Raw genomic sequence first — 13113 nt, forward strand, 5'->3', positions numbered from 1 at the left:
CTTATTACGTTTAATTTATCAATTTATTCCAAAACCTCCTCTACCGACACCTCAGTCTGGGACAGTTCCTCAGATTTGTCACCTAAAAAGAATGGCTCAGGTGTAGGAATCTCCCTCACATCCTCTGCAGTGAAGACTTCATTCAAAGAATTAATTTAGTTTCTCCACAATAGACTTATCATCCTTGAGTCCTCCTTTAGCACATCAACCATCCACTGATTGTTTAGCAGGTTTCCTGCTTCTGAAGTACTTAAATTTTTGCTGTGGGTTTTTGAGTCTTTGGCTAGTTGCTCTTCAAATTCTTTTTTGCCCTGCCTAATTATACTTCATTTGCCAGATTTTATGCTCCTTTCTATTTTCCTCAGTAGGATTTAACTTCCAATTTTTAAAGGACGCCTTTTTGCCTCTAATCGCTTCTTTTACTTTGTTGTTTAGCCACAGTGGCACTTTATTGGTTCTCTTACTATGTTTTTTAATTTGGGGTAAACATTTAATCTGAGCCTCTATTGTGGTGTTTTTTTTAAAGTTTCCATGTAACTTGCAGGCATTTCACTTTTGAGACTGTACCTTTTAATTTCTGTTTAACCAGCATCCTAATTTTTGTGGAGTTTCCCATTGTGAAATTAAGTGCTACTGTGGTGGGCTTCTTTGGTGTATCCCCCCCACTGCAGGGATGTTAAATTTAATTCTATTCTGATCGCTATTACTGAGCAGTTCAGCTATCTTCATCTCTTGGACCAGACTGTGTGCACCACTTCGGACTAAATCTAGAATTGCCTTTCCCCTTGAGGGTTCCAGGACTAGCTGCTCCAAGAAAGACATTATGTTGTCAAGAAACTTTATCTCTGCATCCCGTCCTGAGGTGACACGTACCCAGTCAAAATGGGGATAGTTGAAATCCCCCATTATTACTGAGTTTTCTATCTTTATAGTCTCTCTAATCTCCCAAGGCATCTCACAGTCAAAATCACCATCCTGATCAGGTGGTCGGGAATATATCCCTACTGCTATATTCTTATTATTCAAGCATGGAATTACTATCCATAGAGATTCTATGGAACAGTTTGGTTCCTTTAAGATTTTTACTACATTTGACTCTACACATTCTTTCACATATAGTGCCACTCCCGCACCAGCAGGACCTACTGATCTGTCCTTCCTATATATATATTGTACTCTGGTATTCCAGTGTCCCATTGATTATCCTCATTCCACCAAGTTTCTATGATGCCTATTATATCAATATCCTCATTTAATACCAGGCATTCAAGTTCACCCATCTTAGTATTTAGACTCTAGCATTTGTATATAAGCACTTGTAAAATTTGTCACTTTTTAGCTGCCATTATGTGAGGTAATTGAATGGGAATCTTTTTCATTTGACTGTTTCTCATCAGATCCTACCTGCACTTTATCATCTTCCATCCTCTTCTCCTTACTAGGATATAGAGAACCCCCATTATTAGACCCTCCCTTAAGGGATGTCTCTGTCCAAACCACATGCTCTTCCATCCTTCCTGTATAGGCTCCCCCTTTCCCAAAAGGTTCTCCAGTTCCTAATAAGCCCCTCCTCCCTACCATAGGTGCCAACTTTTCCAGGCACCGGTGGGTGTTTGGCCCCGCCGCTACCCCTGCCCTACCCCCTCCTGCCCCTGCCCCGCCCCAACTCCACCCCCTCCCTGTCCCTATTGGACCCCTTCCCCAAATCCCCAGCCCCGCCTCTTCCCTGAGCGTGCTGTGTTCCCTCTCCTCCCTGCTCCCTCCCAGGGGAGAAGTGGAGCGCTTAGGGGAGGAGGCGGAGCAGAGATGAGTTGGGGAGGGGGGACAGGGAGCTGCCGGTGGGTGCAGAGCACCCACCAATTTTTCCCCGTGGGTGCTCCAGCCCCAGAGCACCCACGGAGTTGGCGCCTATGCTCCCTACACCATTGTCTCATCCACGCATTGAGACCCTGCAGTTCTGCCTGTCTAATTAGCCCTGCGCGTGGAACGGGAAGCATTTCAGAGAATGTTGCCATGAAGGTCCCGGACTGTAATCTATGATATAACAGCCAAAATTTGGCCTCCAGGACCTCTCTCCTACCTTTCCCTGTGTCACTGGTACCCCACCACTGCACATAAGCCTGTCTAGTTGTCTCGACAGATCTGCAACCTTCACACCCAGCAGGCAATTCACCATGTGGTTCTCCCGGTCATCGCAAACCCAACTATCTATGTTTCTAATGCTCAAACCCCCCATTACTATTACCTGTCTTTTCCTAATAACTGGAGTTCCCTCCCGCAGAGGGGTAGCCTAAGTGCGAGAGGATACCACATCATCATCTGGAGGGAGGGTCCCAACTGTGGGTTCATTCCCTCTGCTCCAGTTGGATGTTCTCCTTTCCTGAGACTTTCATCCTCCTCAACAGCACAGAGGCTGTCAGCCTGGGGATTGGATCACTCCACTGTGTCCCAGAAAGTCTCATCTGTGTACCTCTGTGTCTCCCTTAGCTCCCCCAGTTCAGCCACTCTGATCTCCAGAGCCTGTACGTGGTCTCTGAGGGCCAGGAGCTCCTTACCGAATGCACACGCATGCACCGAATGCACCCACCCACAAGGCAGGTAATCGTATATGCTGCATTCAGTGCAATAAAGTGGATAGCCCCCACATTGCTACTGGACTTCCGCCTGCATTTCTTTTCACTCCTGCAGTTTTTTGGGGGGCAGGGGCGGGGGGTGTTGGGTTTTAGTTTTGTGCCTAGTGTTATGCACAGAGACGAGCCCCAGGGAACTCCATGGGGTCAGTCATGTGCGGACAGGTAGGCGCATGCCTCTATACTTCGCTGACGGGGCTCCAGTGATTTAGGGTTGATCCATTCTGACTTCACTGAGCTTTGGATCAAGCCCCTGCCCTGATCCTGCAAACTCTTAGCCACACGCTGAACTTTAAACACGAGCAGCTCCGTTGCCAAGCGTGACTGTGGTGAGAATGCCTGGGGAGGGGGGGCTGGGAGGAAAAGGTTAATCTGTGGTTCTCCCTGCCTGGGGAACTGCGGAAAAGCAGTTTTACTCTCAGCCAAAGCACAGCAGAGGCTTGGCTGGAGTTGGTGGGGAACTCTTTTATCAACACCTGGGGAAAGAGTGTTTCTAACTAACCTGAATGTAGCCCGGCCGGCTGGCGGAGTGGCCTAAGGGGCTGGCCCCACTGGAGGGGATCTGCCCTCGAGCAAACTCCTCTCCGGTTAGCCAGAGGGTGTTAGCCCCGCCGGCATCAGCAGCACTCCAGCTTCGACCCTCCCCCGCCAGGCTGGCTTGCTCAAGTTTAAAGCCCCCCTTACTGGACCGAGAGACATTCGTGTGGGGACGCGAGTCAGGGCAGGAGCTCCACTGAGTTACAGCTTGAGCTGACGCTGCAGCGAAGACATGCTCTTACGTCCTGCCTGCAGGTCATTGTCCCCCTCTGCGGGGCAGGAGCCATCTCCTTGCTCTGTGTAGAGACAGCACCTAGCACCATGGTGCCTGAACCCAGAGCATCGTAACAATCACAGAGGCACTGTCAATAACTCCCTGGCAGTCAAACAACCAGACTGGCCAGCCACAGCTCTGGATTAAGGGTCCCTGCTTGGACACAAATTGTCTTCCCAGGCCAGTCAAGAGAAGCTGCCCCTTGGGGACAATCCCAGGAGGAATCAAATGGTCTGGTAAACTTTAAACACTCTCACGCACTACAGCCAGGCTGGTGCCAGTCACAGCTGTGGCTGCGTTTTACCGCCCGTAACTTTCTTATAATTGCCTTTACGTGTGATTTCCACTAATAAAACTCAAACCCAGCAAGAGCCTCACAGCTACTGCGGGCTGAGCTGTCTGGCTTGGGGAGAGCAGTCTGGATGGTTCGCTCTGGGTAGACCCAGCTACCTGATTTCAAACGGTGCAGATCCAGGTCTTTCTTCTGAAATGAATAATAATCCTTAGCTCGTATCTAGTGCATCTCATCTGCAGAGCTCAGGAGCGCTATGGAAAGGAGGTCAGTATCATTATCCCTACTGCACAGGTGGGGAAACTGAGGCACAGGGACATGACTCACCCAAAGTCACCCAACGGGCCAGTACAGAGGCAGGAATAGAAGGCAGGTCTCCCGAGTCACAGCACAGTCACAAGGCCACACTGCCAGCCTGCGCTGGTCAGGAAGAGACGAAGACAACCTGTCCTGTAGCACCTGTGCTAGCTCTGCAACTCAGGCTGTTCCCAGCTGCCCCCAAGGTTTCCAGGCACTGCAGATGCTGGAGCTGGCTCCACATCCCTGCGCTGTGGCCATGATCAGGGAGGAATGTGGGGCTCGAGACAGGCAGGGCTTGGCACCCGGGGGCACAGGAGGCTGCATGAGTTTTTGGCACACGAGGGGCACGTGAGGCTTGTCCACCTGGCGAGAGAGGGGCGCATCTCTGCTCTCCCCTCCTCTCACGGGGCCGGGACAAAGGAAGCTGCATTTTTGGGAGGGGACTTGATTTCACCACTCCCCCCACACCCAGCACCGATCTACCCCAATCCCATCACTGGCTCCTGCAACAAGGGGTAGAGGAGACGGCCTCGCTGGGATGTGGGGGCAGACCGACCCCCATTCAAGTTCTGACGAGACAGTGCTCTGTGCACGCGCCTTGATTCCACAGTGCAGCGGTTACAGCCACCGCAGCAGGTGCCACCGGGGAAGCAGCCGCCGGCGTTGCTTGTTTCTGTAACTGCGCATCCAAGATCCTCCCCTCGGGCCTTGTCTCCCCACCACCATGGCACCTGCTTGACTCAATCGGCTTCAAAGCCAAGGTGCTTATGCTGCGAGGATGCTCTGGCCAGGGTGTGATCTGGGCCTTCGCTCCAGTTAGGGGAAGGGAGCTGCTCCCCGGCATCAGCTGGGTTCAAACACACTCTCCACTAGCTCATACAAGCATGGGGGTAGATCAGGCCTGGGGAGGTGGAGCACAGGGTGGATCCCACAGCACAACCCGCCACCACGGAATCACGAAGCACAAGGGGTCCCTGCTATAAACCCGTCCGCGGTCGTCAGCATCATTAATACATTACAGTAGAACCTCAAAGATACCAACATTAGAGTTACGGACTGATTGGTCAACCAGACACCATGTGGAACTGGAAGTAACCAGACAGCAGCAGAGACGGGAAAACAAAACAAAACGACTCCACACAAATCTTGTGCTGCAGGATCTCAATCTTTTTCTTTCTGAGGCCTTCCTCCAATATACTATAAAAACTCCAGGGCCCAGCGGGTGGCCTCAGGGCTGTGGGGTTTCAGCTACGGAGGGGAGGAGTGCTCAGGACCTCAGCCCCGTGGGGGCTTGGGGCTTTAGCTATGGGGGGGGGGGGGGGAGAGCGCGCTGGTTTCAGTGCCAACATTTCCCCTGTAGCTAAAGTCCTGAGCCCCAGTGCGCTCTCCCCCCCACCCCAGCTGAAAACCAGGACCAGAGCCATGGAGAGCCCCAAGCCTCCCACCCCGAGGGTCAGAAGCCCTGACCCCCCCCTTGCAGCCCCAAAGCACCCATGGCTGAAGTCCATAGTGTCTTGTTCAGAGTTACAAACAACCTCCATTCCCGAGGTGTCCGGAACTCGGAGGTTCTGCTGAACCTCGAAACCCACGTGGAGGTCACTCCAGGGAGCAGCTCCCCCTGGTGGCGACAGCACCACGTGCAGCCACGAGCCCTCACCAGCACGAGGCCCGCACTCTGCGTCCAGCGTTAGCTCAGAAAGCTGAGTGCCCAGTAAGGCGGCCCTCCCCCCTCTCCTCTCCACCGGCTGAGCTGCCTGCGCGCCGTTCCCCTGCCCCTCCTCCTCTCTCTCAGGGCACCAGCTGGTGACCCCAACACAGACACAAACTCCAAGCTGCAGAACTGGCTTTAAACCGGGAGCAGGTCTTCTCTTGGGCAAAACGACACTGAACAATCAGCATTAAACTTCGGCCCCAGACTCGGCCCTCTGGGGACCGGCCCTGGCCAGTCACACGGTCAAACGGATTAAAGGTGTTTCCAGCTGCGCGAACCTGGGAGCTTTTGTAGGCAAGTCTGAGCTGAAGGATTCGCTCCAGCCCTGCCCCGGAAGGAGCCAGATGGCTCTGTTGATTTCAGCAGAGCTCAGGTGATGGAGGCCAGCAGAGGCCCTAGGGAGAGGATTCCAGGCTACCTTCTGCCGGTTTCACGCCATGCTCAGCAACTGCCCTCAGGGCGGGCACCCTTTGACCTGGGGGCAGGGGGTTGGCCGGAGCTGGGCTCCAGTTCCCCTTCAGAGCGGGGAGATGAATTCATTCGTATTTATTCTGTGCATGACAGCAGCACTCGGAGCCGCGCCGCCTCCTCCAGCCTCTGAAGACAGAAGTGATTTGGCTGCGACATCTGGCAGGAGAGCGCCCGTGTCCCACACCGATTGCCAAGCTGCCGTCGCATAGGGAACCTCGCTCCCAAATGAAACACCTTCCCAGACAGCCCCAAACTGGCGCGCTCCCCCAGCCGCTGAGCAAAACCCAGGGAGATCCCCTGGGGCAGACTGAAATAACCATGATGACCCCCAGCTTCCTACCGCTGCGGCATCTAGCAACAGCTCAAGGTGTGCATGACAGACAGTGTCCTCCAGCAAACCACGGCCTGGAAAAGACAAGGGCCAGGATTATGGGCTAGGATCAGGGAGCCTTTCCAGGCCTCGGCCTTTAATCTAGCTGCAAAGAGCTGGATTAATGGGTAAGGTGACGGATTTTACCCGTCAGTACCAGGTGCAAGAGCCTCTCAGACGGTGGGACTGACATGCCAGCAGGTAAAGCAACTCCCAGGAGTGTACAAGCAGGGTCAATTCAATGAAGAACCCTTCCCCCACCCCACTGTAATGTCTGCGTTCCTCCTTCCTGCTGCGTAACTCCCATCGCTGACATATTGCTCTGCCCTGGTATTTCATCAAGGTTGGAGGCAGCTCCTGGCACCCAACGTGTTTGCATCTCTAATGGCTCTCTGCACTGCTAACTCACTGCCCTGTTGAGAGTGCGAAGAGCTCAAAATCGCCAAGGCTAAACAAGGAGCCGTGCTAGTCAAGTCTCTAAGCCCTGGCCCCCTCCTCGAGCTCACATTGTGATCTCCTCTTCGTTAACTAGTCTGCCAAGTTCCACTTTGGCCCTCAAATATTCTAGCAATAATGGTCACTGAATCAGGGAGCTAGATTAGCGTATTGATTGTCTGTACCAGCCCTGGGAAAGTAAAACAACCACCCTAGCCACGAACAATAGCGTACACCACGCTCCTGCACTCAACGGACAGAGCAAATCTCGGCACAGATAACACGGGGCAAGGAAGGGAAGTAATCTGGGTTAAACATTTACCACAGGGTATCTGCATGAGGAAATTCCAGCTCCTGCTGCGTGGGCACAGTGTGTGTCGGGGGTGAGAAGGATTGGCACAGCAATGGAGTGGGTTCATAGGGCGCATTAAAAAAAAAAAAGCTGCAATAAATAAATAAATTTAGCAAACAGCCTTGGCTGCATCTGTACCGGTGAACTGAGGTGCTAAAAGTTTTTTTTCTCTTAATTAATTGGCCTCTCAGAGTTGGTCAGACAACTCCCACCTGTTTATGCTCTCGGTATGTGTGTATATATATCTCCTCAATATATGTTCCATTCTATATGCATCCGAAGAAGTGGGCTGTAGTCCAGGAAAGCTTATGCTCTAATAAATGTGTTAGTCTCTAAGGTGCCACAAGTACTCCTGTTCTTTTTGCAGATACAGACTAACACGGCTGCGACTCTGAAACCTGTGCTAAATTCTGTCACTAGTAGCACGCACGCGCACACGCTCTCTCTCTCTCTCTCTGCTTTACAAGCCCAATTTCCTGGCTCCTTCAAGGCACCTATTGAAATCAATGGGAGTTAGGCCTCTGAAGACCTTTCAGCACCTCGGCTGCAGCATCGGGCTGAGCCCTCCCGAAAACCTGGCTGCGTCCCTCGAGCAGCCGGCCCGGAGCCATTTGTCCACCCTGCCGCAAGCTGGTCTAAGCTGCCATTGCCCTTACTTGTAATACACAGAGCTGGCGCAGAGGGGAGCCCTGGTACGTTGGCAAGAAGCTCCCCACATCGCCCCGCAGTGCACAGGACCTGGGGGCTTTGGGATGCCCTGGTTCTCTCTCTCTCTCTCTCTCTACCCTGGGCACAGCAGTTGTGACACGCTCTCCCTCCCTGTGGTGCTCCGCTTGCCCTTGTTCCTGTAGTATCTGAGTGTGATGGGTTGGATCACAGAACTCCCCTTGGGAGCTGCCACCTGATGTGCCAAGACTACCCCTGCCAGCTCGGGACCCCAGCACCCTGTCTCACTGAGCCAGACACACCCGTCTGCTCCAACACAGACCCAGGGTCTGAATTACTTACCCCAAAGCTGCAGACTTAACCTGAAAGCAGTTTACAGAAGTGTTCTTGTCTTTAACACTCAGATGCCCAACACCCAATGGGGTCTAAACCCAAATAAATCCATTTTGCCCTATAAAGCTTATACAGGATAAACTCATAAATTGTTCACCCTCTATAACACTGATAGAGACATATGCACAGCTGTTTGCCCACCCAGGTACTAATAAGTTAATTAATAAGTAAAAAGTTATTCTATTAAGTACAGAAAGTAGGATTTAAGTAGTTCCAAGTAGTGACAGACAGAACAAAGTGACTTACCAAGTAAAATAAAATAAAACATGCAAATCTAGACCTAATACAGTAATACAACTGATTACAGGTAAAATCTCACCCTTAGAGATGTTTCAATAAGTTTCTTTTCTCAAACTGGACACCTTCCTAGTCTGGGCACAATCCTTTCCCCTGGTCCAGCACTTGTTCCAGCTCAGGTGGTAGCTAGGGGATTCCTCATGATGGCTCCTCCTCTTTATTCTGCTCCACCCATTTATATATCTTTTGCGTAAGGAACCCTTTGTCCCTCGGGGTTTCCACCCCACCCCCCCCCACTGGAAAAGCACCAGGCTAAAGATGGATTCCAGTTCAGATGACATGATCACAAGTCACTGTAGGACCCCAAGCCTTCATTCCTCCCAGCCTGCTGCAAACAGAGCCATCCACAGTCAATTGTCCTGGTTAATGGGAGTCATCAAGAGTCCAAACCCATCATTAATTGCCCACACTTTGCATAATTACAATAGGCCCTCAGAGTTCTATTTCAGATTTCTAGTTTCAGATACAAGAGTGGTACATTTATACAGACAGGATGACGACACTCAGTAGATTATAAGCTTTACAAGAGACCTTTTGCATGAAGCATATTCCAGTTACATTATATTCACTCATTAGCGTATTTGTTATAAAATCCTATCGACTGCACAACGTCACACTGAGAACCTCTCCAGCATCAGTGTGTTTACCTTCAGGCACCCCTGGGGGGAGGGCAGTTCTCCCGTAGGTTACAGAAGGGACCTGCAGCAGACAGACAGACAAAGTGGCCGAAGTACCCAGAGCTGTGCAGCACCTTACCATGAGGAACCTTGTCTGTGCCTGCCACGGCTTGGCTCCCTGGCTCTGCCAACCACGGGCAGCACAAGCCCTCCCCTCTCGGCCCACACTAGCTCCACTGTCCCTCTGGAGGGTAGCGATAAGCAGGCCCAAACCCCGCCCCCTCTGAGCATCCAGCCCCTGCTCCACTGGACTGTCAGAATTACCTGGTCCCCAAAGAACAGTAACCGCAGCTGACCCCTGAGATCCCAGCGTCGCCAACTACACACCGCTTCGATTAGCTAATCGTGAAAACCAGAACAAGTTTACGTAACAATTCAAGTACTAGCAAGTAGGTAGAAAATAGACATAACCAGTTGTTTCTGATAATGCCAAATCATAATACACCTTCTAGCACCTAGACTTAACTGCCAAGACACGTCCTGTCTCATAAAGGTTCTCCCACCCTAAGTCTTTCTCCCAGTGTTAACCAGACCAGCTTCAACCATCTGCTGGAAGCTTTTCTCCTTGGTGAAGGATCCCGGGGTCTTTCTGCATTCTCCTGACACAGACTAATTCTTTGATCTTAGCCTGAACCAGGCCACCTGGCTATGGTGTGCTCCTTCCTGTAGATTTTGTGATCTCTTGTCGACTTTGCAATAAAGCTGCTGGCTCCGTATGCAACAAGCTTTACATTGTAAGCCACACATCATAATGGTCAGCCAGGGAGATAAGTGTCTCCTGCCCCCTGCCTGAACAGAACCTGCCAATTACCTCCAGGCGACCTGTCTTAACTCACATACCTTAAGAGCATAGTTTTCAGTATAGATACTTAACTCCTTACAGATCATCCAGACATCCCTCTTGCAATGATTAAGACAACAAGTGTGTACCTGGAGGTTGGTAGAGACCTCACATGCCACCCTTCCGCACACTGTTATGTAGACGTCAGACCCAGGGGATCCCTATAAGCCCTATGCACCCCTACGCCCTCTCCTAGTTGTTCCCAAGGGATGTCTGGACCATGGCTGGCTATACAAGAAGTCTGTGACAGAATAGGTTATTGAATCCAAGTCCCCGGCAAGCATCCCAGCCACTGGACTATCCTGAGGCACGTTCCCAGGAGGCAAAGCGCTGCTCCACTCAAGCATGCTGCTGTGGGTGGATGCAGAGACAAACACAAGCAGAAGAGGCTGTTGGTATGGATGAATGGGCCAGGTGTGCAAAGGCCAATACTAATATTGAAATTACACGTGGTTTATACAGCCACAGTTTGTCCAAAACTGATTTTTCATGCAGTGCTGACAGATGCACTGCTAAAAGACACCGGAACATTTTTGATGAGAGGTGTTTTTGGGGCATGTGTCATGATAATGACTAATAATTCCATCCATGCTCATGTCTGCCACCAGCTGGGAGCTCCGACACACCTGCCACCAACCTCACCACAGCCACGCATACTGGGCAGTCAGCGGGGCGGGGGACTTCTCAATCCATTTGCTAATTGAGGATCAGGGTGGGATTTAGACAGTGGGAAGGGGAGGGGAACAGATGCAGATGGAAAAGTTTCGGGTTGAAGGCTGGATACGGGACTCAGAGTTAGTCTCCAAATCCGCCAATCTGCTCTATTATGAAAAGTTCCTGGAAAAGGTTCAGTTTTAAATCTCTTTTTCATGCTATTTTTAATCCTTCCCAGCAGAGCCCCCGGCCGCCTCACCCAAATACACCTGGGGGAGGGGGGCTTGTTTTTGCAAAGTTCTGCATTTGTCCACAAAATCACCAGCCGCATTAGCCACCTGGCCTCGGAGGGGGAACATGACCCTCCGTCTGTCACAGCGAGTGACAGGGTAGACGCCAAGGTGCAGAGCTGCCCAAGTCACAGTGGGATGGCATCTAAGCTTTGCAATGCAGCAGTTCCTCTGTGCACACAGTCCAAGCACTCACTTTAAGGCAGTTGTTTTCAAACTGTGGGTCGCAACCCAGCACTGGGTCGCGGCGGCTCTGCTCAGCATTGCTGACCGGGCCATTAAAAGTCCCGGCGGTGCTGCCCAGCTGAGGCAGGCTAGTCCCTGCCTGTTCTGACTCCACGCTGCGCCCCAGAAGCAGCCAGCAACAGGTCTGATTCTGGGGGGAATGGCTGCGGGCGAGAGCGGCGCAGAGCCACTTGCGTGCCTCCGTCTAGGAGCTGGACCTGCTGCTGGCCACTTCTGGGGCGCAGCACGGTCCATGGTGCCAGGACAGGCAAGAAGCCTGCCTTAGCACCCCCACTGCACCGCTGACCGGGAGCTGCCCGAGGTAAGCCTGCACCCCAACCCCCTGCCCCAGCCCTGAGCTCCTCCAAACCGAGCCCCTTCCTGCACCCAAACCCCTCATCCCCAGCCACACCCCAGAGCCTGCACCCCCAGCCCGAAGACCTGACCCCCTCCCACACCCCAACCCCCTGCCCCAGCCCAGAGCCCCCTCCCACATCCTGAACCCCTCACTCCCAGCCCCACCCTGCAACCCCGCACCCCACCCCCCTGCCCCAGCCCTGAGCCCCTTCCACACCCCAACCCCCTGCCCCAGCCCAGAGCCCCCTCCCACATCCTGAACCCCTCATTCCCGACCCCACCCTGCAACCCCGCACCCCACCCCCCTGCCCCAGCCCTGAGCCCCTTCCACACCCCAACCCCCTGCCCCAGCCCAGAGCCCCCTCCCACATCCTGAATCCCTCATTCCCAGCCCCACCCCAGAGCCTGCACCCCCAGCCCGAAGACCTGACCCCCTCCCACACCCCAACCCCCTGCCCCAGCCCAGAGCCCCCTCCCACATCCTGAACCCCTCACTCCCAGCCCCACCCTGTAACCCCGCACCCCACCCCCCTGCCCCAGCCCTGAGCCCCTTCCACACCCCAACCCCCTGCCCCAGCCCAGAGCCCTCCCACATCCTGAACCCCTCATTCCCAGCCCCACCCTGCAACCCCGCACCCCACCCCACTGCCCCAGCCCTGAGCCCCTTCCACACCCCAAACCCCTCAGCCCCAGCTCCGTTGGGTCGTAGGCATTAACAATTTTCTTCAACTGGGCCGCCAGAAGCAAAGTTTGAACCCCGCTGCTCTAAGGCACTGTCTAAAGACTTCAAGCCAAGGGGTTTTCCAGTGCGTGTCAATACAGCCCCATTCCCTGCACTTCTGGCTGGGTGTGCACCAGCCCGGGCTCCTCCGCCATCCTACCTTCCTGGCGCCCCCCCAACGGCGCAGATCCTGCTCTGGGGGGCACACTGGCTCGCCCGGGGCGGGGGGAGCAGCATTCAGCCCGGCCGCTCCGGGGGCGCAGGATCGGGACCCTAAAGTGGCCGGACAAGGCGAAGATGCAGGCGGGGAGACGCCTGGGAGCAGCGGTCAGAGCTGGAGCATGCACGGGAGTGTCGCACTTCAGCGGAGCGCACACCCCCCACCCCGCCCCCCGGCTGGCAGGGCCCCATGTACCGCCCTTCCCTGCCCCCCTCCGGGGTGCCCTGAGCCCCCTTCCCAACTTGTTCACGCTGCTAGACCCGCCAGGTGCAACTGCCCCCCCAGCGAGCCGCTCCTGCAGCCCCCGGTTACCTGCGCGGCCGCCTCGGGCTCGGGCCGGGGGGTCTCGCGGCGGCCGCCTCGCGCAGGAAGGGACCTCGGGACGGTCTGCGGCGGCCAG

At 53.8% G+C, this 13113-nt stretch overlaps 1 protein-coding gene across 5 annotated transcripts in view; it reads right to left on the minus strand.

Moving 5' to 3' along the window:
- The window catches only part of IL34 (interleukin 34), a 34800-nt gene extending 21687 nt beyond the window's left edge, over positions 1-13113 (minus strand). For 3 of the 5 annotated variants that reach the window (XM_054048965.1, XM_054048964.1, XM_054048961.1), the window contains exon 1: positions 13026-13113. The gene's annotated coding sequence lies outside the window, so the exon portion shown is untranslated. Of the gene's footprint in view, positions 1-8750; positions 8805-12653; positions 12820-13025 lie in introns of those variants that run through there. The other 2 variants (XM_054048962.1, XM_054048963.1) reach the window with 2 other exon arrangements.

Source organism: Malaclemys terrapin, chromosome 14 (genome assembly GCF_027887155.1).
Source record: "Malaclemys terrapin pileata isolate rMalTer1 chromosome 14, rMalTer1.hap1, whole genome shotgun sequence".
NCBI classification, from domain to species: domain Eukaryota; kingdom Metazoa; phylum Chordata; order Testudines; family Emydidae; genus Malaclemys; species Malaclemys terrapin.